This window comes from Chrysemys picta, chromosome 1 (genome assembly GCF_011386835.1).
Source record: "Chrysemys picta bellii isolate R12L10 chromosome 1, ASM1138683v2, whole genome shotgun sequence".
Lineage (NCBI taxonomy): Eukaryota > Metazoa > Chordata > Testudines > Emydidae > Chrysemys > Chrysemys picta.
The window spans coordinates 222576664-222603713 of NC_088791.1; the positions used below are offsets into that span (position 1 = coordinate 222576664).

The following is a 27050-nucleotide window of genomic DNA, read 5'->3' on the forward strand; positions in this document are numbered from 1 at the left end:
TACCTATCTCATAGAACTGGAAGGGACCTTGAAAGGTCATCAAGTCCAGTCCCCTGCCTTCACTAGCAAGACCAATTTTTTTGCCCCAGATCCCTAAATGGCCCCCTCAAGGATTGAGCTCACAACCCTGGGTTTAGTGGGCCAATGCTCAAACCACTGAACTATCTCTTCCCCCATCTATCATCTATCAAAACATGCCAGTGTTCACCAGTCTGAGTACCAAAAGCCCACTGAGGACCAATAGGCTTTGGATCAGGTGCTAAAGGAGTAGAAACCTGTGAACTCCCAGTTTGTTACCTCGCTAGACTGTAAATGTTTTAAGGAAGGGACCTTGTTAAATTTACCCTTATTGTAAGGCATCTAGTGTTCTTGAGCACTGTAAAATAACAGGTGTGGCAGATGCATTGTAATGGCTGGAGGGGAGTCTGCATTATTCCATTTAGAAATGTAAACAAAATTCAAAAGTAGGACACTACTGCAATGTGTAAGCGTGACTGATTATCTCAAAAAAAAAAACAAAATATAATCCACCCACCCCAAAAACCTGGAGGTAACCTTTTTCATGAATAGGGCATATGACGTTTACCTCAGGTGGCTCCCAGACAGCGGTGCTGCGGGTCTAAGGCAGGTTAGTCCCTACCTGTTCTGGCACTGTGCTGTGCCCCGGAAGCGGCCAGCAGGTCCAGCTCCTAGACGGGGGGGCCACGGGGCTCTGCATGCTGCCCCTGCCCCGAGCACTGGCTCCGCACTCCCATTGGCCGGGAACCACAGGGGAGGGAGGCGGTGCCTGTGGGCGAGAGCAGCGTGTCGAGCCTCCTGGCCCCCTTGCCTAAGAGCCGGACCCGCTGGCTGCTTCTGGGGCACAGTACGGAGCCAGGACAGGCAGGAAGCCTGCCTAAGCCCCGGTGCGCCGCTGACCAGGAGCCACCTGAGGTAAGCCCATGCCGCAACCCTGAGCCCCAATCCCCTGCCCCAGCCCTGGGCCCCCCCAAATCTGGAGACCCTTCCTGCACCCCAAACTCCTCATCCTCGGGCCCACCTCAGAGCCTGTTTCCCTAGCTGGAACCCTCAGCCCCCCCACCCCAGCCCTAATCCCCCTCCTGCCCTCCAAACTCCTCTCCCACACCCCAACTCCCTGCCTCAGCCCCTTGGCTCCACCCCGCCAGCCCAGAGCCCTCTCCTACACTCTAAACCCTTCATCCCTGGACCCACTCCATAGCCTGCACCCCCAGTCGGAGCCCGCACCCCCTTCCACACCCCAACCCCCTGAGCCAGTCCAATGAAAGTGAGTGAGTGTGGGGAGAGCGAGCAACAGAGGGAGAGGGGGATGGAGTGAGCGAGGGCGGGGCCTCAGAGAAGGGGTATGGCCTTGGAGGAGGGGCGGGGCAATGGTGTTTGGTTTTGTGCAAGTAGAATGTTGGCAACCATATGCATGGCCAGCCTTTTTTGTGGGGTCTTAGCCTCCCCCAGCCTCGTATACGCGCCGCCCATGGCTGTAAGTGTAGACAAGCCCATAGTGGAGGTTCATTACAAGTGTAACTTGTTATCTGGTACAAATGTAAAGTTCTGTATCTTATTATTTTCAAATTGTCATTCAGTGGCTATTGCTGTTGCTCTCTTGCAGCTCTATTTTTGTCCCCTCTTCCCCATTTCTATTCTGGAGCCCTTGGCATTTTGTGTATTCAGTATTTCCATAGGGTGACCAGATATCCCGATTTTATAGGGACAGGCCCGATATTTGGGCCTTTGTCTTATACAGGTACTTATTACCCCCACCCCCTGTCCCAATTTTTCACACTTGCTGTCTGGTCACCCTACATTTTCATATCAAGAGTGCTGCTGGCTGGCTAAAGAGAAATATTCAGAGCGTTTTTTAATCTGACTTCCTATATTAAGAACCTTCCTGAGTGCTCATTTCCCTGCTGGCTGTGTAAACAGAAGGCCCATGAAATACATATTACCAACACCAAATCTTCCCCTTCCAAATCCCTGTTTGCTATAAAGCCAAAAATATATAAACAGACCTAGTGTGGTACCCATCTAGTGAACTTGAAAACCGAATGAGGAAAATAAATCTGGTTTGTATTAGATGCAGTAGGTTGAAGAACTGCTAAATGGTTCATGCACTAGGTGTGCTAAATATGACAGTTGGCTCTAACCATTTGTATTAAGCTAAATCTGTCTTGTGATTAACATCTCCTAATTTCCATTTGTTATGTACAGTTCCAGACAATTCAGCATTAAATGATCTGCAAATGCTGAGGGGGACAATTTTGTTGGGTCTCTAGTACATATCATAGGAGTGTGATTCATTGCAGAAGAGGAGAGGGATTGCCGTCAATCGGGATTTACTGTATCAAGTTTATTTGAAAATGTCTCTGAATGTATTGTAAGTGGAACTTCCTGATTGCCTGTCTGTTATGTCATAATGGTATCAAGAATACACACTAAATGCACAGGCCTGACCTTCCTCACCGACGTCTTTCTTTTACATAACTTCCATTTCATTGTATCAATAAAATGCTGCACAATGAATGCACGCTGGGGGATTATTACGCTTCTTGGGTGGTTAAATTCACGCATCCAAAGACATATAAAAATCCCCCCCAAAACATGCCACAAGTCAGCCTTATTATGGCAACAGTGTTCACGTTTTGCTCTTAAAAATATTGTTAGGACAAAGCTCCATTAATTTAAAATGTTAATATATCTCATTTGGAATGGCATTTTATGACATCTTGGATGATAAAATCCATTTTTCAGCTAGCTCACTGATTGCGTGGAGTGTTTGTGTGCTTTTACAGTTCTGCTAGGAAACAGAAAATGTTTTGATTCCTAATTTAGAATTTTTTCATCTTGAAGGTTCAAAGGTTTGAGTCTCCAAGATGTTCAGAATCTTGTTGGGTTTTTTGGAGCACATGTCTCAGAGAAGCAATACAAGGTCACATGCTGTGAAAGTTCTCTCTGTACTGAGGATTTTTGTCATAGGTAATGAATTACTACCGTTGAGACACTATATCTTTTAAATGTTCAGAAAACTGAGTGTGGTGGGCGAGAACATTCAAAAGCAGTAAGAATCAAGATGAAAATTCAAACTCAAAATCTTTTTTGGAGTAGTGTTTGATTAGCTATTATTTTTTACCCCTGTGGTTTCAGTTCTATGATGCTGGCTGGAAGCTGAAGTAGCAAAATATTGGTAGCGAGGCTTTTCTTACTTTCTGTTTTTGACAACAACAAAAACACTTTATCAGATATTTTAGGAGTGAGCTTAACCAACAAAAAATACAAAGAGCATGTATCATTTCTTAACATTTATTGTTACAATTTATTATTTCAACAAGTTTAATCTTATTACTTATGATACTCAACTAGTAATAACAAAGTTATGATGCATAATATTGCATAATACAATAAATACTCTGTATTCACAGCTTTTTTTCAGATGTCATTTTCCATCTTTTTAACAGCCTATTACAACATTAGTCATCTTGGGTGCATTCGAGTGCATACATCTGGCAGTCTATTCAAATCTATTTTGTAAGACTGTCCAGCTCTATTGCAGTCACGGCCAGGTGGTTCAGTCTTTCCTGTGACATTGTTGAGTGTATAGTTCTTGATTCTGTTCATTGTGTGGAATGAGATCAAAATTAGACAAATTCACAGGGAAGGTTATTGCCAGCTTAAATAACGCTCACCCTTCTGGAACTCCTCTGTCACTCAGTTCTTAGATCACTTATGACATTGTCAGAGATGATCTTGCAAGTAAGCATTTAGTGTGTATACGGAGGGGCTGTAAAAAATCAGTACAAATTCCAGAAACATCAGCTAGGGCAGGCCTGCACAACATGCGGCCCGGGGGCCGCATGCGGCCCGTGTGGGCTCACTGTGCAGCCCGCGTAGGGTGAGTAGGTGGGCTCACTGTGCGGCCCGCGGGGGGTGAGTAGGCAAGCGGCGGGTGAGGGAGGGGGGCCAAGGAGGCGAGTGGGCAGTGGCAGGGGGTGAGTAGGTGAGCCGAGGGGGTGGGGACTGAGGAGGTGAGCGGGCGGGCAGTGGCAGAGGGGCAGGCGAGCCGGCAGCAGGGGAGGGGGGGCTGAGGAGGCGAGCGGGCAGGCAGTGGCGGGGGTGCAGGTGAGCCGGCGGTGCGGGAGGGGGGTTGAGGAGGCAAGCAGTGACTTGATGGCTGACCTGGTCTACTGATCTGGTCTGGTTCCCATCCCCTCTCCAAGGGTTGCAGCTGTCTGTAGGTGCTGCCTTCCATGCCTACCTCATTCATTCAACAGGGCAATTGATTACAAAGTGGGGGGAAGATCTTATTCTACTTCTAGCAAAAAGACATTTTTCTTTTACCTTAATTATACTACCTTAGGAGCCCACTATAACATATTACAAAGGCTCAATACTGCTGTTTTTTAAATTAATGGAGATATCCCATCTCCTAGAACTGGAAGGGACCTTGAAAGGTCATTGAGTCCAGCCCCCTGTCTTCACTAGCAGGACCAAGGACTGACTTTTGTCTCAGATCCCTAAGTGGCCCCCTCTAGGATTGAGCTCACAACCCTGGGTTTAGCAGGCCAATGCTCAAACCACTGAGCTATCCCTCCCCCCTTTCCCCAGGGGTGCTGGGGAAGGAGGGTTTGTTTCCGCGGGGCGGGCAGCGCTGTGGGGGGGTTTCGGCAAGGCCGGGGTGGGGGTTCGGCCCTCAGCTGTTTTCTTTGGAGTAATATGGCCCTCGCCGATTTACGAGTTGTGCAGGCCTGAGCTAGGGAAGTAACTGTGTGTGCATATTGAGGAACATCTCACAAAGGAGATCCAGTGCAGATATAGCCAAGACGATATCATGATTGTCTGTAAATTTCTCGTTGAGTTGATTGATAAGACAATCTCCTCAAATATGATTCTGTGATAATATAACTGCACATCATCATTTATGCACATCTGCTTGCCTTCTTACTGCTTCAGACATTACATAGCTGGAATTTAGTTGGCCTGATACTGTGCATGCCTTCTTTCTTCGCCTTGGTGTTTCTTCCTGTACATGAGCCTTACGTGCTATACCAGTAACAACCATCCAAATCTTAGCAAACCATTCAGGTGATCGCAATTCCACCAGGTTCACTAGAATACTTTCCCTGTGTGACAGTGTCCTATCAAGCATTCTGTCCTTCTGTAGGCTGTCAGAGATTGGTTGTCTTTCTTGCAAGATGCTTAACATAATCATCATCAAGTGCGATGGTGTTAAGGATGAAATCCCTGCTAGCAACCCATCTGTGTCTTGCCCAGTACTTGAATTAGCCAGCATGTCATCACACTCGCCCAGTATCTCCAGTGTCTTTGGGATGCAATAAATGAGTTCACAAATATATCCAAAAAGACACATCCAACGAATATCACTCTTGACAGCAATCTCCTGTTTGCGTACTCCATGAAGTTCTTGGACCCTCATGAATACATTGTTACTCTCTTTGAAGAGATGCTGAAAAAGGAATGAACTGTCTCTATAAATCTAAGCATTTTGTTGATCTGACAGATCCCTCATGCTAGGTAAACAACAACCAGATTCAACCAATGTGTTATGCAGTGAATGTAAGGGCATGGATTCTGACTGCCTTCTCATCAGTTTAGATACCATTCATTTTGGCAGACATGACGTTGGCATCAAAGTAACATTGTGCTATGCAATTTTGATCAAGAGCCCTTATTAATTTAATCCAACATTTCTTTTGCTGTAGAAAGCCCAGCGAAACCTTTCTTTTACTCTACCTGTATCAACATCTGTATTGAGTAGCTTTCTATCTGTGTGTGCTATGTGAGAGGTCCTCAGATTCATTAGCCATCAGAGCAAACTTGCCTGCCCACAAGAGTTCTTCTTTTATGATTGTAATGCTGGCAAACCAAGTGCCAGCTCTTGCCAAGGCTTTAGGCCTTAGCTGAGCACTCACAAATTCATTGCTGGAAATCAGTCTGTTTCACATATGTGTTAAGATGAATATCAAATTTATAACAATGACTTTATAACATGCTTGTAAATTGCTGAATGCATTAATCTCACTTATAATTTCTTTATCACATGTTGTAAGCTACTATGTAAATTTTTGCTTTATACCTGCAAAATGTTTGCTGTGAAACTGTCAGGAGGGATCATCTCCTGCTCATCAAGAAGGCTTATCAAAACTAAATGGGCCATTGTGGGACATCACAATATAGAGTTTATCCTGTCAGCTTGAATTCTGAAAGAAAGAAATAAAAATAGTTGACATGAAAATTTTTCATCTCTCTTGTGCTGTTTGGACTCTGACAGGGTTGGAGCTATGAAACAAAAGCAGAGTTCTCCAGGGTCAACCTGGGTTAGCCCTAAAAGACATTCAGAGCTGACAGATTACTACAATTCTGTCACCTTTTAAAACCTTAGACTGCAACTCATTTGTGTATATATGCTTGCCTGCTTTAACCTTGTAATAGCTCATTTCTTTTTCTAATTAAATCTTAAGTTAGTTTATTACGGGATTGGCTACAAGTATTGTTTTTGGTGAGAGATCTAAGGTACAAATTGACCTGGGGTAAGTGATTGGTCTCTTGGGACTGGAAACAACCTGAATCTTTTGTGATCTTTGGTGTACAGCAGGGGTCGGCAACCTTTCAGAAGTGGTGTGCCGAGTCTTCATTTATTCACTCTAATTTAAGGTTTCGCGTGCCGGTAATACATTTTAACATTTTTAGAAGGTCTCTTTCTGTAAGTCTATAATATATAACTAAACTCTTGTTGTGTGTAAAGTAAATAAGGTTTTTAAAATGTTTAAGAAGCTTAATTTAAAATGCAGAGCCCACTGGACCGGTGGCCAGGACCCGGGCAGTGTGAGTGCCACTGAAAATCAGCTCGTGTGCCGCCTTTGGCACGCGTGCCATAGGTTGCCTACTCCTGGTGTACAGCAACCAACTATCACTAAGTCCAGCTTGCCTGGATGGCAAGATAGACTGGAATGATCTGTGACTACATTGTAAGACTTATAGTGCTTTAAGAATTCACACTTGTTATTGTGTTGGTGAAATCTAATTATAGAACATATAACCAATTTGGGGTCTCTTCCCTGCTTCTTGACTGTCTGCCCTGAGGTTGCAACTCACAGTTGTTACTCTGGGCAGCATGACAATGACGTCACTGACACAAGATGCAGCCCTCTCTAGTATTTAATTTTGGAATGTTTTTGAAGTATATTTGTTTCTATCTGCATTCCACACCATTTTGTGGAATGTTCCATCCTATTGTTGAAATAAATCATCAAGGGTTGCAAGAAAGTTTCCCCCTTTGAGTGACTTTTCAGTCTCTTGTTATGCCCTCATAGTGCCATTTCTTCACAAGCAGGCATCAGGGTGCAGTCAACAATATGCTGGAAGAACAATCAATTCTGTTTCACTTGTGCTTTCCACCCTGAATCAATTCGGTCAATGACATTGTTATCGCTTTTGTGTGAGAGATAGGCAGCCCATTGCTGAAAAAGTAACTTTGAGCAGTTGAAAGAGCATGCCTTTGTATATGTTCATGTTCCTTTTACTATCTTTCAAATCCCGCTGTAGTGAATAACTCAGTGCCATTCCTACCAGAGCCCTCATTTATTGTGGACGGAGTGAAGTGTCAACAAGAGAAACAGAAGACAGCACCCGCCAGGACTGAATATAAAATGAAAGGGAATTCTTTGTAGATCACCTTTCTGATCATTTTCTGTGGATCATTTTGAAGTATTGGTTGACATCGTTTCTCATCCTTACCAGCAGATAGAGCCACTCAATAAGAGTTGAGAGATTTGTGAAACAATTGACAGAATTGCAGCAGTAGATGTCCCTGGAATGTTTCCTTGTGTTTTTTCACATTCTCTTAAATTCTCAAGATGGGTAGTAGGTGGTAGATCATCCTCAGGAACTTTTCACTTCCCAGAGAAATTGGATTAATCTTGGACATGATTTTGAGTTGTAGTCTAGTACTGATTTATAGTAAATAGTTAACTCTTGGGAGTCTTCCTGACCATTTGGAAGCCATGGTGATCAATTCACTCTGCCAGGGAAACAACCCAAATGCTTTGTGGGGAAAATCTTGGTTAATATGTATACTAATATAACTTGCATTTCCCTGCTCCACTTTGTCACTAGTCTTTCTCCATATTCCTTACTGACTACAGTCAGTCTGTTTACACAACTTCTTGGGGATGGAGTGGTCTTTTTCCTCTTGTCTTGTAGTGAATGCTGCAGGTCAGATACCTGTTAACCTCCTCTTGTATCTTGCCAGAGGTCAGAAGTTTGCTTTCAAGAATGGTCAACAGTGACTATCCCAGCATACTTGGATACTGTAAAAAATAAAAGAAAAAAAATCTTAAAACAAAATGTATTACTAAATCCTAGGTAAATAGAATAACATCATATCTAGTATATGGGGTAGGCAACAGCCAATCTAGGTAGGTTAAATCTAATAGTTATAGTTCTGGTAAATTGGTGATTACGGTGTCTCTTTCTCTCTCTCTCTTCCCCCTGGCTATCATGGGCTCTGCCTTTATACCAACATCCTAGTGCCTGAGGTGATAACTGTCAGTGAGACTCTATTCCAATCCCTTCTCTAAGGGTCCGTCATTTATACACTCACTTCCTGTAAAATCTAAGTATAAACACTATTATTTGGTGACTGCTAATCCAGCATAGAGGATATGATGGGGAGGGTATATTGGCTTCAAAGTCCATTGTATGTCCCAACTTTATTTAGTAAGAAAGAGGACTCTGCTTTCATGAGCAAAGAGTTCTTCATCTCCTGTTATTTAAGATACGGCACTTCAAAGTTACATACCACTAGATAATGACATCTAGATTCTGTAATGTAAGTCTATCTTCTTAATGACCAATTGAGAGAGATTGGGGGAGGGGAGAGAAATTTCAGTCAGTGGGGTCACTGCCTTCCCAGAAGGGATGGGGGTTAGAGAGGGCCCAGGCTGGTATCCCCAGGGTATTTCCAGCAGATAATCACCATTAATTCACATTAGTTAATGAACACTTAAAGCAGCTATGAAATTTTTATTGTGAAGTCAGTGCGGGGGGGGAGGGGGGAGAGCGGGAGGGCATTCATCCAGTTCAAAGCCAGACAGTTTGTGGAGCAGTGTTCCTGTTCAGTAGGACCTGGATATGACTTTGTCCAGTGAAAATGAGCAAGACTCTGGATGCAGAAGGACACCAGCAGGGGCAAGGGTGGGGCAGCGCCTCCATGTGGAGTGACGCAGATGGTCCCTGGCCAACAGAGGGCGAGACGTCCTGTATTTTGGGGATGTGCCAGCGGCCACCTTAGTAATCAGCTAGAGACTTAATAACAATCAGGGCTGGCTCCAGGCACCAGCTGACCAAGCACGTGCTTGGGGTGGCACCTTGGAGCGGGGCGGCGCTAGGATTTTTATTTATTTATTTATTTATTTATTTTGGTTCGGCGGCGGGGGCTTGGCACGGTGCGTCGTTCGGAGGAGGGGTGAGGGTGCGGCACTTGGAGGGGGCGGGGCTTTGGGCGGCGTGGTGCTGGGGGGGCGGGGATTTCGGTGGCTCTGGTGGGGGCGGGTTCGGCTGTGCGTCACTCGGGGGGGGGGGGGGTACCGCGGGGCAGCGCTCTTCTTTTTTTGCCTGGGGCAGCAAAAAAGTTAGAGCCGGCCCTGATAACAATCATACTTAAGTTCTTCTTACACTGACTAAACGAAGTCGCTGCTATAACTGATTGATTATGCCATTCTTCAGTTGTAGCAGCACAGCAGCTAGTTAGTTCAGTGTCAGAAAACTTATGATTATTACTACAGTGAAACCCAGGAAAGCAGGAATGTCTGCCCTCCCCGCCCCCCAAGCTTCCATACGTTCCCCTCCCAGCAGCCCCTGCCTCCCCCTATCTCTCCTTACCCCTCCCCACTATTCCAAGGCTTTTGTGGAATAGGGAGTTTAGGGTCTTCCCCTCTCTGCCCCACGCCCAACACTACTCCCCTCTGCTCTCTCTGCCCAATGTCCAGCACTGCTCCTTCCCTTTCACTCTGTGCCCCACATCCAGCCTTGCTGGATGCCTCCCCTCCCCAGGATTCCTCAGGATGATGTTGCCACTGCAGTCTGGAGTGAGCAGAAGTTCACAGACCAGGCAACCCCGTCCAAGTAGAGGTGGTCGAGGCAGTCCTCCCACATCCCTCCCCCTGTGTCACAGCTCCCTACCTCCCTAATCTTACATTCCCCATCCCATACTCCCTAACATCTAAATCCTTACTCCTCCTCCAAACACAAGGCTTGTTGTCTGTCCCTGGTGCTCAGAGAGGCTGCTGTGGGTTCTGGCAGGAGGAATGGTCCTAGGTGCCAGCTGCACTCTCAGCCAAGTGAGATACATGTGTGATAGTGCACATCTGGGCCTGATTTCTGAGGATGCAACGGTAGCCATGGACCCAGCTAGAGCTACCAGTGTTTTCAAATTATCATCATTTGACTTACGAGTTAATAACTCTTTGTTAAGACCAGAGGAAGGTCACACCTCTCTGAGGTATTGTTTCAGAACATCACTGCACCAGCAGTTTACAGGAGATCACATCGTTAAGGTTTTCTGTGCAGCCATGAAGGCTAGACACTTAAATTAAAAAACAAAAAAACCTTTCCTGCCCTCCCCTCCCCCCCACCCCCAAAAAAGCTTACATGCTTGAGCTCAAGATAGCAACCTCCAGGAACAAAGTGCCAGAAGTAATGTGTAATGTGACTAGTCCAATTTGACCCCAAGTGCTTAGCTTGTCAGAGTTGACATGGCTGAAATTTTCCGACTGTAGTCGTTAACTCATAGAGATTTGTGAAGTTAAGTCCAAAGCTATTCAAACTGAACAGGGTGCTATCAATTATAGTGAAATGGGAGAATAGCTAGAGCTAAAATAACATTTGGATTAGCTCAGTCTTAATTTCTTTACTGAAACTCAAACAAAACATCATGTTTGTTCTGAGGGGTTTCCAATAGAACAATCACAAATTCACATGCTGGTAATGTGCTTGTCTTAGTACACAGTGGCTCATGGAGAGGATAACATTTGACTTTTGCTTATTTAGGACCAGTTTCTGCCAATCTGACGCCTGTTGATTAGAACCTTACCTTGTCAGTGGCCCCACTGATTGCAAATGGGACTACTAGGGAAATAAACTACTGAATGTCAGAATCTGATCCTAATATTTTTAACACTTTATAATGGAATAATGTCATCCTAAAAACACAAATGAAATCATACTAAACTACTGCAGTTGTGAGGAAATTAATGATCAAACTGATCGATGGGGTGAAAAACAGCTGGAAATTTGTTTAAGCTGTCTCAGCCAAAGAACTTCACCAGTGTTTCTGAATTGGGTGGTTAATGTTAACTTTAGTTTCTGAAGTAGGCCACGTCTAAACTACAGAGTTTTGTCAACAAAAGGCAGCTTTCATTGACCAAACAGTGGAGGTTTACACACTGCTATGCCCCTCCCACCAATTTAACTCTCCTGCTATGCTGACATAATAAAACCACCTTGACTATAAGCATAGAGCTTTTTGCAATAAAGTTAAAGCGATTCAGTGTCAGTGTAGTCACTGCACCCTAAGTGGCCCCCAAAGATTGACCAGACAGCAAATGTGAAAAATCGGGATGGGGATGGGAGTAATAAGCGCCTATATAAGAAAAAGACCCAAAAATCGGTACTGTCCCTATAAAATCGGGACATCTGGTCACTCTAGGCCCCCAGGAAGTGTCCCACAATGCCCTTTGTGACTGCTCTGGTCACCATTTTGAACTCTGCTGCCCTGCAGCCAGGTACACAGGCATGCACCCCTCCCCATTTAAAGCCCTGGACATTTCTGAAATTCCTCTTCCTGTTCGCTCCATGTGGACAGCTCACATAGCATCTATCCAGCTCACTATGCCATCAAAATAGAAATGACACTTTCCCCATTCCTGCATGTAAAGAAAAGTTGGTGACTCAGACTAGTTGAGATAATTTAACTAGAACAGTTTGGCTAAAATCAAAACAATATTCAAAGCATACAATTCAAATAGAAGAAGTTATTTTTCCCTTCCCAATTTCCCCTTCCTATAATTAGCATTGCCCATGCTTCCCTGTTAGAGGGTTAACAATATCACTAACCTGCTGCAAAATGCTTCAGAGTTAGGGACAACAGCCTGCTTTCTGCTCCTGGGCTCAGCCTCTCCCAACTCACACAGGGCACATGGCCCTTTGCAAAGCAGCCGCCCTAACTGCTTGCCCTCATGGAATCTGACCCCAGCAACAGGGAGCAGACCCCCAAAGCTTCTGGATGTGGAGTGCTTAATCTGCCTAGCAACAATGACTCAGACACAACTCACTCCTCTCTCCTCTCCATGGGTCTCTTAAAGAGATATCCCCTTATTAGGTAGGGTTACCATTCATCCGGATTCCCCCAGATATGTCCGGCTTTTTGAGCTAAAAATAGCGTCCAGGGGGATTTGTAAATGTCTGGACTCCCCTCCCCCCCCCCCCCCCCCCATGCAGAGCGTGCGCGGCTAACAGGGCAGCCGGCCGGATGGTGCCACTTAGATGGGGCTCCGACAGCCAGAGAGAGCCCTTCCTCTGCTTCCCCTGCAGCAGAGATCACTCCTCCCTCCCTGCATTCGCAGATCGCCTCCGGCAGTCTGGAGCTCCTCCCCCGCTCCTCCTCCCCTGCTGTCCAGCGTGCCGGGACGAGCGGCAGGGTAAGGGGGCCAGGGGGTCGGAGAAGAGGCAGGGAGGTTCTGGAGGGGGCAGTCAAGAGACGGGGGGGCTTTCTGGGAGGGTTGTGGATAAGATTTTGGAGAGTCAGGGTACAGGTAGGGGGTAGGGTCCTGCGGGGCAGTTAGGGTGGGGGGGGTCTTAGGAGGGGGCAGTTAGGGGACAAGGAACAGGGAGGCTTAGGTAGGGGGTGGGGTTCTGGAGGGCAGTTAGGAGCAGGGGTCCCAGGAGGGGGCAGTCAGGGGACAAGGAGCGGGGGGAGGGTTGGGGGTTCTGAGGGGGGCGGGAAGTGGGAGGGAGTGGAAGGGGCAGGGGCGGGGCTAGGGCAGGACGGGCGGGGCTAGGGTGGGGCTCCTCCCGTCCTCTTTTTTGCTTGCTGTAATATGGGAACCCTATATTAGGTGAATGGGTTACATACGCAGTGTAGCCGTTCTTCGTCAGCAGAAGAGAGCTCTCCTGCCAACAAAATAAAACCACCCCAATGAGGGGCAGTAGCTTTGTCAGTGGGAGACGAAGCGCTGTCCACACTGGTGCTTTTCGTTGGTAAAACTTTTGTCAGTCAGGGGTGTGTTTTTTTCACACCCCTGAGCGACAAAAGTTTTACCGACGAAAGTGCAGTGTAGACATAGCCTCAGTGTCTTCAGTAAAAGTCTCCTTCTGAAGAGGTTCCTACCTTAAACATGTCCCCCTTGGAGAAAGCTTCTAATTTATCCTGTCCTCTCATCTGCAACATGTAGAAATGTTTCCTCTCCTACTCTCCACCTGCCAAAAAAGCCCCTCAAAACCTCTGTTTGGTTGAATAGCGGCGTGTGCGAAAGAGAAAATAGAAAATTTTCTGATGGAACAATTTTCTGTTGGAAAATACAGATTCCACGGAATTGACACATTCACGTTACACACAAATGTGTCAATACTGTCAAAACTTCAGATGTAAATCAGGCTGGTTCCTGCTATCTAGCCCAGAATTTTTCCAAAATTTCCATTCCATATAAAAATTTGCATTTTTAACATTTTGTTCCACTTTGGAATGGAGAAAAACCATCAGAAATGTGAAATTTCTGCAGGATAGAAATTCTGATGACCACACAGCTCTTAACTGGGTAAACAACATTTTTCTTGTGATCCTTTGAAAATCTATATATTGAAGAGGAAAGCACTGTATTGGGTAAGCTTTTGCTGAGCCCAGGAAATCAAAACCCCTCTAACATGTACCTAACCAGCTCAGTTTCTAGACTCAGCTCATTACTGTATATTTATTGCAGGGGTCTCAAAGTCATGGCCCGTGGGCCATCTGCGGTAGGGTTATCATACGTCCGGATTTTCCTGGACATGTCCGGCTTTTTGGGCCTCAAATCCCCATCTGGGAGGAAATCCCAAAAAGCCGGACATGTCCAGGAAAATAGGGAGGGAGGGCCCGGCGGTGCGGGGCCGGAGCCGGGGCCGGCGGTGTTCGGCCGGGACGGGGCTGGGGGTGTTCGGCCGGGGCCGGGGCTGGGCCGGGGCCGGCGGTGTTCGGCCAGGGCTGGGATGGGGCCGGGGCCAACCATGCTCGGCTGGGGGCCGGCGCCCCAGGGCCCGAACCGAGCCGGGCGGGAGACGCCGGGGCCAGAGCCTCTTGGCCTGGGCTGGCTGGCCGCCGAAGGAAGCCGCTCGGCCAGGGGGGCCGGATTGGGCCGCGCCGCACCCAGCCCCAGCTTACCTGCTGCCTCCCCGTTTCAGGCTTCCCGCGAACATTTGATTCGCGGGAAGCAGGGGAAGGGGAGGAGCAGGGGGTGGAGCGTTCAGGTGGAGAGTTGGGGCGGGGACTTTGGGGAAGGGGCGGAGTTGGGGCGGGGAAGGGGTGGAGTTGGAGTGGGGCTGGGGCCCCATGAAGTGTCCTCCTTTTTTAAAACTAAAATATGGTAACCCTAATCTGCGGCCCGAGAACCTCCCCACTGTGACCCGTGGAGGAGAGACCCCATGCAGTCACACTGATGGCTCTGTCTGCTGCAGGCACCATCCCCCGCAGCTCCCATTGGCTGCGGGAGAGGGACAGAGATACCATCACTAGTTGCTGGGCAGAGTCAGCCATGGCAGCAACATCACTTTTTTCCACAATGAATATAAACAAGTAAAAATACCGAACACAACTATCTGATGCACACCTTGGTGCAATCCTGAAGGTTTCAACTGCTCAGTCACTGAGGCCGAACATCAACAAACTGACAGAACTGAAGCGTTGCCAGGTGTCTGGCAAACACTATAAACTCTCTGGCAGGCGAAGAATTGTATAAAGTTGTATGACAGTTTTATTGCTTCTAAGAAATTTGAAATAAAAAATACAATATAAACTTTTTTTTCTGAACACCATCTTCCGTGACATTATTGGCCCGCTGGGAGGATTTGTGGGCTGGCCCTAGCCCTAAGGTAAATTGTGTTTGAGACCCCTGATCTATTGTGTAATATTAATGCATTTTACGAAAAACAGTTAATGTATCAAAGTCCCATGCAAATATAATATGGTTTAGGTAAATGTACAGATTTTTTTCTTCTCTAATTTTGGGATCAACATGAAAAAAAGTATATGAAGATGATGTGGTCTGAAATAAAATTGTGGTCAGAATGAAAAAGTCATAGAACACCGAAAAATATAGGGTTTTTTAAAAAGCTTCTTCTAATAGTATTTTTTATTTAAAATGTATATTTTTGGATTAGTCTGAAACCTCTTCCTCCCACCCTACCCAACCCAGTCTGCTGTAGCCAACTGGTTTGATTTAATCCAGCTTCATTCCGTGCTGTTTTTGGCTCCATGCAGCCATATATAGGGCCCAATACTGGTACCCTTACTTATGCTGAGCAACATCTTTCTCCACAATCATCCCATTTGTATCAGTGGGTCCATTTATGGAGTAGATTACTCAATGGAATACAACCAGCAGGACCTGGTCCCTAAGGGAATGTTTCTGGAAATTCTGAAATTTCCTGGAACATTCTACTGCCTTATATTGTCTGTCAGCAACTATCTGCATTACAGGTAAAACCAACTGTTGTATCCAGTCAGTTAGTGCAGTAATCATTCACAACATTTTTGCATCCCTTCCTGCCTGCACAATCTGTTTTATTATGGCCTTTTCCTCTGGGCTATTGAGGAATCACGTTCTTCCCCCACCCTTCCAAGATGCGAAGTAAATCTCCGAGGAGACAGTGTCTGACCAGGCTGGGTATAATAGCCACTATTCAGACTTTATGGGGGCAGGATGGGTCCATTAGTTTAACAGTGATTGTTTGTGTTTTAGTGGAGTTTTTATTTATCAGTGACCTTATCACAAAAGAAACACTTTGTTCAAAGGAAGTGACCTCCCTGGAGCTCTTTATTTTCAGTGAAGAAAGGGCTTAGTTGGGACAGCCTTAGGCTTTTATTGTGTCCCCTTCACAGTTGCTATAGTTTAGAAGGTTATTATATTGCTTTGGCTTTCTTTGTTGTTGTTTTGTTTTGTTTTTGTTCTTGTTCTTGTTCTGCAGCTTTTAAACTCTTTAAACTCTCAGAAGACAGAAGTGGGGCTGTTTGTGCTAAATAAATATCTGGCCTCATTAATTGATTCAGGAAGGACAAAAATACTAATACTATAGCAACATATTTGTCTTTCTGAAGTAATAAAAAGAGTGAGGCTTATTCTACTTGCTAATAGTTTATTGAACTGTCAGTGGAGCTGTGGCTTTAATTCCTGTTTTAACTGCTGTATGTCCAGGATAAACATAAACTTTCTATTGGAGTGAGAGATTCAGAGAGACAGTCAAGGTTTTGGGGCCTCAAAATTGGCTTACTTTTAAGAATGCACACAGGAATTGCCAGACTGGATCGGACCCAAAGTCTGCCTAGTTCAGTATTGTGTCTCTGACACTGGCAATCACTAGATGCTTCAAATGAATGCGTAAGAATCCTGCAGATGTGGGTAATCTGTGCCTCCTCCCACACCCCACACACTAGGTCTTATTAGGGTTGCCAACTTTATACTCACACAGAACTGAAAACCCATGCCCCGCTCCTGCCTCGCCCCTTCTCCCAGGCCCTGCCCCTGCTCACCACACACACACACACACACACACACACACACACACACACACACACACACACACACGTCGCATGCTCTCCCCACTCTCACTCACTCATTTTCACCAGGCTGGCTCAGGGGACTAGGCTGCGGGAGGGGGTGAGGGCTACGGCTGGGATTGCAGTGGGGCCAGAAACGGTGGGGCCAGAAATGAGGAGTTCAGAGTGCGGGAGAGGGCTCCAGGCTGAGGCAGTGTGTTGGGATGCGAGAGGGGGTGAGGGCTCCAGCTGGGGGTGCGGGCTCTGGGGTGGGGCTGGGGATAAGGGGTTTGGGGTGCAGAAGGGTGCTCTGGGTGGGACCAAGGGGTTCAGAGGGTGGGAGGGGGATCAGGGCTGGTGCAGAGGGTTCGGACCCGAGAGGGGGTCGGGGTGCAGGCTCCAGGTGGCGCTTACCTCAAGCAGCTCCTGGAAGCAGCGGCGTGTCTCCGCTCTGGCTCTACGCGGAGGCGTGACCAGGCAACTATGCACGCTGCCCAATCTGCAGGCGCCACCCCTGCAGCTCCCATTGGCCGCGATTCCCAGCCAATGGGAGCTGCGGAGGCGGTTCTTGGGGTGGAGGCTGCTTGCGGAACCCCCTGGCTTCTCCTACTTGGTTTCTTGTATTTGTGGAGTTCATACTTACTAGGAGCTCTCGTAATGATGCAGAGTGCGATGCACCATGGGTAGATATCCCATTGTGAAACTCACCCTGTCCAGTGCATTGTGTTTTGGGAAGCAATCTGAACTAATTCTGAGTGTCAAACTGTCTGCTCAGTAATTTTATTTCTTCTTTTATAATTGGACAGACAATAACACCAATATTTATCCTATAAAGATTGTACCAAGTCTTGAAGCAATAAGGCTCAGTGAAAGTCATAAGGGCAGATTCTGTCACCCACTGTGTCTCCTTAATGCGACTTTGTTGATGTAAGAGGGTGCAAATGGTCCACAAAGAATTCCCCCAGTGCAGACATGGTGTGACGGCAGTATACATGGCCTTGCAGCCCCCGAAATTATGGGCATGTGTTAAGGGTGGGAATGGGAATGGTCAAAGTCCTCCAGCCATTGTCCGCAGTGGGCAAACTGCTGTAAATTAGATCAGCCCAAGAGCTGCTGAGAATCTAACACAATGGTGCCCTCCCACCCCCTCTTTTCCCATTGGCACCTTCTGTACCACCCATCATGTTTGTTCTTTGCTTATAGAGTGTTTTGGGTTTTTTCACATTTTAAAAGGAAAACATATGGCTATATAATGTGAAGTGACATTAAATATGTATTCTAAAATAATGCAAGGTTGCAGCATCAAAAGTTAGGGTTTATCAGTACAGTGTCTGTACTGGTTTATCTATGTATCAATTTAAAAACAGTTAAAATGGTGCCACCCCTACTGTGGGATGCAGTTACACTGCTATAAAGGTGCTTATATCAGTATAGCTCATGTTCATAGATTTACTGATATAGTTAAGTTGATACAAAAACTGTGTGCAGAGCAGCCCTTGGGAAATATATTTCCAATTATAATTTGGTGTTCTTCTGTGCATATGCTTTATGATACAGTCTTTAATTACATGATCACGTGCTACTTTTTCACAGGATTCCTGCCTTATTCAGAAGCCCTGTCACATGGTAATTTTGAGCTAGTCATTACTGTCTTGTTGTATAGGAAAAGTCAGAACGATGTAGTAACAGAGGCATTTAGAGAGTTGTCATGGGGGTGACCTATGGTTGCCAACCCTCAGCAGGGCCGGTGCAACCATTTAGGCGATGTAGGCGGTCGCCTAGGGCGCTAGGATTTGGGGGGCGCCATTTTCTTCGGCAGCGACCGCGGTGGCCGGATCTTCGTCCGCCCCAGTCGCCGCCGGCATTTAGGCAGAGGGAGCTGGGGCAGTGGAGCGTGGGGAGGGCCACCTGCAGCAAGGGGGGGGGGGGCGCGGCACGCAGGGGAACTCCCCGCCCCAGCTCACCCCTGCCCCGCCTCCTCCCCTGAGCACACCGTGGCTGCTTCACTTCTCCCGCCTCCCAGGCTTGTGGCGCCTAAGCTGATTGGCGCCGCAAGCCTGGGAGGCGGGAGAAGTGAAGCAGCGATGGCATGCTCGGGGAGGAGGCGGGGTAGGGGTGAGCTGCCGCGGGGGGGGGGGCGCCTCAGGGCGAGGGCTCGGGGGGCGCAAGGTGGAAGTTTTGCCTAGGGAGGGAGGGAGATGGGGTGAGCAGGGGGCGGGGCCTCAGAGAAGGGGCAGTGCAGGGGCGTGGCTTGGGAAGGGGTGGGACAGGGATGGGGCAAGGGTGTTTGGGTTTGTGCGATTAAACAGTTGGCAACCCTCGGGTGACCACTACATAGTGCTCTCTACTGGTGGAGTGCAGCTCTTGAGGCATTCCCTGCCTCACTTTCCCTCCCTGGGATGGAAGTCTTTGGTTTTCCAAACACTGTTGTGTTCTGGAGATGTGGTATAGCCCTCCATCTATGTCACAAACAAACACTATCCCTTTTGGGATAGCGCAGTGTCCAACTAAAAGTACCAAACAAAAAGATTCTGCTGTCCTTTGGAAGCTTTTCTTCAGCCCAGCTTTTGGACTCCGTTCTCAGCCTCTTCCTGAGCTAACTTTGCGACTCAATTTGGCTCTAGGATAGAGCACTGCCACCCAGGCTGGTTCCCCTTCTCAGTCACTGCAGACGCTGGTTTAGGGCCTTCCACAGGAACCTACTCACTCCCTGTAGTTCCAGCTCCAGACAGATCTCACTCAACCCTTTTATAAGGCCCAGGTGTCCATTAAACGATCACCTCAGGTGGTGAAGCTGCTACTTAATTATAGCATAGGTGTGGCTGGCCCTATCATCCCTTAAAGGGGCCAGTCACCCTATGATAAAAGGAAATAGATATTTCAAGCTAATTATAAAACTCACTTTTTTGGAAAGAATAGTATGTCCCTCTATAATAGTGTCTATACTGATTGCACCTCTGCCTGTCTCCCCCCAACCCGCCCCTCCCACCCCCTGGCAACACCCTTGTTGCAATTTCTCTTTCTCAAGCAATTGAACTCTATCGTCCCTAAATACAGTTTCACGCACTAGCCATAGGGAGATCGAGACACTTATTAGCAACATAGGGTACTTGTGCTTCTTCTTCCCCTAAAGCAGGGATAGTCTATTATTTTTTGTCAAAGTCCAAATTTCTTGGTCAAGGTATAGTCAAGGTTCACACTCCAGAGAAGTTAAAATATAAAAATAATAATTAATAATAATGATGAGAATAAGTAAGCAAAAAGATTTCAGGGTCCGTTCAAAAGCATCTGGCGGTCTGGATTTGGTCGGCGGTTGCCTATTGACTACCCCTGCCCTAAACACTGGCTGTGCTCTCTCCACAATATTCTTAAGTACTGCTAGCCCAGGGAGAGGATTTCAGGATCTTACTTTGTACTCCTCACGTGGCAGAAGGCTGACAAGACTGTCCCTGATTTTTCTCTTTTCCTCAAATATTATTGTAGAACAGGGGTTCTCAGACTTTTGTACTGGTGACCTCTTTCACATACCAAGCCTCTGAGTGCAACCCCCCCTTATACATTCAAAACACTTTTTTATATATTTAACACCATTATAAATGCTGGAGGTAAAGCGGGGTTTAGGGTGGAGGCTGACAGCTCGTGACCTCCTGAGGGGTCCCGACCCCCAGTTTGAGAACCCCTGTTGTAGAATTTATAAAAATAAAGAATAATGCACCAAGGAAAAAATGATTAGTACCTTAAACTTATATTAAATATTTAATCTCATAGGATCCCAAAGTACTTTGCGACTTAGGGGACCCTTTCAAAACTCCCAACCAAATCCTTTCACTTTGCACAAAGTCTGTAAGGTCTGTCTATGGGAACTTCATGGATTTCAGTGGCATCAAATCTTCTCTCACCCCTGTTTATGGAATACCTGTACCGCAGGCAGTGGCTGCTACAGTAGCCCATGATCTGTCAGGAGGTGGCATGACTCAGTGGAAAGGTCATTTGAAGGACTCAGAAGCCGTGGGTTCCATTTCTACTTCTGCCATTGGCTAAATGTGTATCAAAGCAGTAACTTTTTGTACAGGTCTTGAAAAAACTCTGTGTATTCACTGGCAGTTAGCTGTTCCTAATGAGCTAAACTAAAGCAAACTGAGGTCACTTTACTTCTGAATGAGAGCGTCCACACATAGGTTTAATGTGCTTTAACTAATTCATTTTAAATTCACAGCCCCTCTCTGCCAACTCTACTGATGATCTTTATGAAAAGAGTCAAGTTTGTGGGATCCACACTAGTCTCTGAGTTGACATGAAAAACAGAACATGTAAGTAGGGTGCAGAGTCAGTACAGTGGCAGAAATCCTGTCACGTTGGCTATTGAAATGTACCCATTATTCTGTCAGATCAGTGCTGAAATAAATTTGGAAACCATTGTAGGAGAGTTGGTGGAACAGGAAACAAAACAAAGTGGTGCTCCATTGCACTAAAGAAAACGGGAGCAGTTTTTCCATTGCATCTCACAGTATTGTTCTTTGAAAAGTCACTGTGTAAAGATGTCACCTTCTCAACAGATCTAATTCTTGTATCCTGTGTTCAGAATTACTTCTTAGTGGTTGCTACTTGCTTCTAGTCACTGCTTGTCTCAATGACAAAAAATAAGATTTTAATGCTTTTTATTTCTGTTGGCCCTGCTGATCCAGCGCAGCTAGAATAATCTGAACTGGAGTCTGTTCCTTCTTGGACATCATATACAGAATTGATTACTAAATTCCAGTCACTTATACCTGTGAAAGGACATTGGAAACAGTGAGGTAGCACAGATATCAGGGCATAATTTGAAGATGATAGGGTTGCAAAAGACATAGCAACATAATCTGACTAGCAGAATCTTTTACAGGAAGTGATGGTACGTCAACCCAGCTTAAGTGTCAGATCCCAGATTGAATTTTCGGGCTGGCAATTAGTAAAACCATATTTTGCTTTGTAAACAAAACACCTTTGATATGGCAGTCACTGAGAGTCAATAAACATGGGACCCCAAGATGCCACTTTTAGTAAGCTTCTCATAGAAGAACTGCACTTTAAGCTTGTGCTACATTAATAGCTCTGAGGTGAGCATTAGTAGTGGTGTGGTCCAACTGAACCATCTGCAAGCCAGAACTACACATCTAAGAGAGACCTTTGCAGACGGGATTATTTAAAAGGTATTTCATGCTTTGCACTGATTTAAACTAAAATCAGTTTTAAATGGATTTAGTTAGACTAGTGCAACACACTTCATGGACACTCAAACTGATTTAAACCTGGCTTATATCGTTTTAGCTTAAAAGGATTTGCACTGTTTTAATTACATCAATTTAAAAACATACTTCTAGCTAAACCGGTGCAACTTATAATATAGATGAGGCCTATCCTGGTGGCTTTTAAATTAACAATAAAAAAAAAAAGCAAAGAAATTCTGATCTTTTTATTCTTAAAACACTGCTAATATCTGTTTTACTGAGCTCGTTTATATCCATCTCCATTTTGTGTTCTAAATCTGAGTGAGAAACTTTAAAACATGGAAAATATTGGTTGAATTAAAAATCCAGAGCAGTTTTCCTGTAATTTGCTTCAACAAAACTTGGCAACCGTATAAAAGAAAATATTTATCCTTGTCTTGGTAATTCCCAGGGCCCTATTGTCTACTGCGCTAGACTTTTTCTTCATTTTTTGCTGTCAGTCATCAAGGTCGTGGCTTCATAGGCCTTTGTTGGCTGACTAATTGCTGAGGCTCAGGCGGTTTTGTTTCTCTTTTCCAGAAGCCCCTGGCTCCAGTCTGAAGGAGCCTCCAGCTTTGAAACTTCACTGCTAGCAGGAAGCCTAAACTTAAATGACATCAGTTGGCTCTGTCAACAGCACATTGAGAACACAGAATGCTTACCCCTTATTTTGCCACACGCTGACCTGTCCTATAACCTAGATGTTTAGTTTATATCAGCTTTGATAAAGCAAATCCATATGTGCTTCCTAAAGGCTGTTTTGTTATATTTTAATAATAATTTTGTCCACGGTCTTCAAAAGGGGCTGTATTCCATGGAAGCTCACTGCTGTGACATTAGAACAAAGTAGCAAGCTGGGAAGGAACTAACGTAAAAAATCCCACACGTGCATGCACACGCTTTTTCATTTGTGTGTGTGTGTGTGTGTGTGTGTGTGTGTGTGTGTGTGTAAACACACACACTCAGTCTACATGGAGAATTCAGTAAGCTGAATAGACTGAGTTGTGCTCATTCAAGCTGAGTTTGTCATTACTTAAAAAGTTTATAAAATGAGTAAAAAACAGAGCCTGGTTGGTCTTTTGAATCTGTGACTATTTCGAGAGATGGCAATGACTGCAAGGGAATAAAAACCATATCAGCCTTAAAACTCAGCTCCTACTGAAATACCTCTGTAAGATTCATGGGTTTACTTTAGATGCTATCTCAGCAGTGCCAGGGGCCCATGAGACGTACAGTAGTCCTGCAGGAGCTACTGCTGTCTCAGGGTAGGAGTCAGGCTTCAGGAGGTGCCCTATCTCCCTTTTCTACTTCCTACAGGGGAGAAGCAGGAGGGAGAGCAGAGAGCCAGTGCAGTAGGGAGACTAGCTAGATGATCCTTGCTGGCCCTCTGGGGAGACAGGCAGAACTTGTGAGTGGGAAGAAGTGAGGATTCAGGCAGAGCCACCAATAACTGAGTGGACTGGCAAGGGGAACCAAGAAGAGGGACAGAATCACCAGAGGTGGGTAGGTGGGAATATAAATATCTTGCGTTGGTTCCAAAATGGATAGTGGAAGGTTACGGTTCGGTGTTGTATCACCCTCCTCAACTCCTTGGATTTTTGCTCAGTAGCCAGTCTGAATATCACTATGCCCCTGGTCATGATATACATTATGTCCCTTTGGAGCAATGTTTGTTTAGCAGCAGCCTAATTTAGAAAAAACGGAGGTTTAACAGACGTGGCATTTTATTTGTCTGTTGAGGGTAGCCATAGTGGTGGTATGGTGAATGCAGTTTTCCGGACAATTCAGTATTGTATCAGTGAATAATTGAAGCAGTGTAACCATGTTAACGGGCTTCTTAGGAAGCTTCTCTATGTCTTCTATGAACTCTGTCTGTAGTGAGTTTGAGACCACCAGTGTCATTTATATACACAGAGCAATGGGTGCATAAGATATTACCTGTATTATGTAGGGCACTGTATGTGGGTACTGTAATGTGACAGCTATATACAGGGTCTGTGGGCTAATGATCAGAGCAAAACAGAGGAATGGAAGCCACAAATTTTGGGTTCTGTTTCCAGCCCTCCCACCAACCTGATATGCATTTACCGCTTTCAGAGGTGTGTTGAGTCTTAAAGTCTGTGAAGGACTTTGAGATCCTGGGTTGAAGGGTGCTATAGAAATGCAAGTAGTATTAGGATGTTTTAATTTAACCATAAAGAGAAGACTAATCTTCCTTTAAAAAGTAACTGGTACGTAGATGACCTTTTCCATGAATGATGTAGTGCTATATTCTGTTAACATGTTGCCATACTGTGATCCAAGCAGATTTCCCCCCCACTAAATAAGCCTTTTCCTAAAATGAAGATTTATGCAAATGTGCATCTCATTATATCCATGTCTTCTACTTCCCTTAGTAAAATGTCTGCAATATGGTCTAGTGCAATGGTTTTCAAAGTACAGGCCATGACCCAGTACTAGGTTGTGGAATATTAGGCACTGGGTCGCTTGCAAATTTAAAATGTCATGATCTCTGAAAATGTCTTTCATTACAGTTTTAAAATAACAGTACAATCATTTAAATTTGGACATTTTACTTATTTCCAGTACGACTTATTCATTTGTAGAGAGTTTCTTATGCACTATACGTGTACATAAGATTGCTGTTTTGAATGTAATCACCTAACTAGACTGCTTTCCACACAGTCAGTTTTGTTAATGCTGAGGAGACTTGAGTTGCGAGGCTTAATCAAAAAAACTTTATCCTGAAAAATGGGCAGTTTTGTAATAAAAATAAGTTCAGAAACAGTCATCAAATCCATCTACATCTGAAAATGAAAACACAAATGTAAGTACGTCGTCTGCAACAGAAAGTTCTAGTAATAACAGACAGACTTCTGCCATGTCGACCTTGCCTGGACCACCTACTAAAAAAGAAAAACAAATCATGGACGAAGCAGTGTAATGATGCTTTTTTGAAATATGGTTTCATCAATTGTGCTAATGCAAGCCAAAATCCAAAGCTCCAGCATGGTGTTTGCAGTGAAGTGCTTGCAAAACAAGAGTTTAAAAATGTCATAGTTTAAAAGACATTTAGAAACAAAACATGGGGAACTCATTGATAAGACTATTGAATATTTTCAAAGGAAGCAATGGGAATTAGTTATCAGTGCAAGCTTTTAGTCAGACAACGACTTTGAATGATAAGGCACAACTAGCATCGTATTTGGTTCCATACCATGTGGCAAAAGAGAAAATGACCCATAAAGTTGCTGAAAAAATTATTCTTCCAGCATCTCTGGACATGGGTATGTACAATTTTTGATGAGAAGTCTGCTGAAAAATTGAGACGTATCCCTCTCAGCGATAACACAGTGTCTTGGTGAATATGTGATATTGCAGAGCATTTGGAAGCCCAGCTTATTACTCGGTTACTGTCAGCCGGGGATTTTGCTATCCAACTTGACAAGAGTACTGATATTTCAAATTGTGCAATACTGGTAGTTTACGTGAGGTATGTATGGCAAGATGACATTATGGGAGATTTGCTGTGTTATCTGACTTTGTCAACAAATACAACAGAAGCGCTGTGTTACTGCGTAGTTGGAAAATACAAATTGTACCGGGCTAATTGCAAAGAAATTACAAATGATGGTGCAGCAATTATGACAGGTAGAAATAGCAGAGTTGTGAAAAAAATATCTGAGCCGGCTGGTGATGATGTTGTTTGGAATCACTGTTTCATTCACCATGAAGCCCTGGCATCCAAGAGTATTTCCCCTGATCCTGTGGCAGTTCTGTAGGAGATAGTGAAAATGGCTAATTTCATTAAAGGTAGCTCACTGAACAGCAGGCTTTTTGAAGGGAGCGGAGCATACTCATTTACTGTTTCACACTGAAATACGGTAGCTGTCATGGGGCAGGGTGCTTACAATGGTGTACAAACTCAGGAATGAGATTCAAATTTTTCTGGAAGAGAAACAGTTTAACTTGGCAAATTTGTTTGACGATGACAGTTGGTTAATAAAGTTGTCATATCTAGCTGACACTTTCCCAATTTTAAACTAACTGAATTTGAAATTACAAGGAAGAGGCAATGATTTGTTTCAACACTATGAAAAGATACAAGCTGTGGCAGACCTCGGACCTTGTCTCTGTGGGTCCTGCACTTCCAGGTGGTTTATGCTAGCCTCAGAGGCTCACTGCAACCTTCCACTTAGCCCTTCTCTCTCTAGGGCCAGGGTTACAGTCTACTGAGCCCTTTTCATCATAAGCCAGCAAGGAGGTTGGTGAGAGAACTCCCACAGTTTCTGTGGTCCCTCTGGGCTTATTCAAGAACAGTTTAGCCTCCTGTCCTGACAGGGGCCTGTCTTCCCTCCCAGTAGGTGTTTCTGTGGTGGCGGGTTGGGGGGAACCCAGACCTGCCCTCTACTCCGGGTTCCAGCCCAGGGACCCTAATGGCAGCAGCTGTTGACAGCCGACCTTTCACCACCAGAGCTGCTACGCTTCCCTGGGTCACTTCCCCACAGCTCTCCCGCTTCTCTCTCTTAACGCCTTCTTCACCCTTACTTTAGGGCTCCCTTCCAGTGGCTTGAGGGTGTCTTCATTACCCAGCCCTTCACCCGCACTTCCTTTCCTCTGGCTCCCTTTTCCTTCCCCCGGCCTGACTGGAGTGAGCCTTTTTTACAGTATCAGAGGGGCCTTAACTAGAGTCAGGTGTTCACATTAGCCTAACAGCCACACCTGACTCTTTGCAGGCTAACTGGAATCATGTGTGCACCCTAGCCTGGAGCAGCCCCTGCTCTGGTCAGTCAGGGAACAGTAAACTGCCTATCCAGTGGCCAATATATCTGCCTTCTACTACTCTGCTGTACCCTGCCCACTTCCTGGCTACCAATATGACTACTCTGCTGTACCCAACTGGCTTGGGTCTATCACAAAGCATACCAAAAGTCATTAGCAGTATGACAAGTGTGACTGAAAAGTAATCGACTGAGCTACTACATGTTCCCATC

General features: G+C 45.5%; 1 protein-coding gene and 1 long non-coding RNA gene across 2 annotated transcripts in view; one reads left to right on the top strand and one right to left on the bottom strand.

Annotated features, from left to right (window-relative positions):
- ARHGAP6 (Rho GTPase activating protein 6) overlaps positions 1 to 27050 on the top strand; it is a 461625-nt gene that overhangs the window by 164713 nt on the left and 269862 nt on the right. The window lies entirely within an intron of this gene.
- Positions 5694 to 12315, bottom strand: LOC135980751 (uncharacterized). Its single transcript, XR_010597649.1, has 2 exons — positions 12142 to 12315; positions 5694 to 8336 (listed from the first exon to the last, which is right to left on the bottom strand). It is a non-coding gene; the product is annotated as an uncharacterized LOC135980751 (long non-coding RNA).